Below are 332 nucleotides of genomic sequence, written 5' to 3' on the forward strand. Positions count from 1 at the left end.
AGGCGGATTTCGCGCTTGCATGTTGAAGGTCAGGTCAATGCCACGCGTAGGATAAGTGCTTTCATGTGCCTTGCCTGCGATCACGTATGTTCACCAATTAGCGTCCTGGAGACGGTGAACGTGATGGTTTCGTAAACAAAATGAGTCCTCGAGAGATACGAGATATCAAGAAGACCGATGGTGGGACGTGCAGAGATCTTGCACTTGTAGGATATCGGAAGGGAGGAAAGGCGGGGCGGGTTTGTCTTACGTAAGCAAAGAAATTGATTTTAACTTCGCCGGCGTCCGCGCGCGCGAGCATCTTCCGTACTCAATTTCATTATATTCAAATC

Source organism: Penaeus monodon, chromosome 27 (genome assembly GCF_015228065.2).
Source record: "Penaeus monodon isolate SGIC_2016 chromosome 27, NSTDA_Pmon_1, whole genome shotgun sequence".
Taxonomy (NCBI): domain Eukaryota; kingdom Metazoa; phylum Arthropoda; class Malacostraca; order Decapoda; family Penaeidae; genus Penaeus; species Penaeus monodon.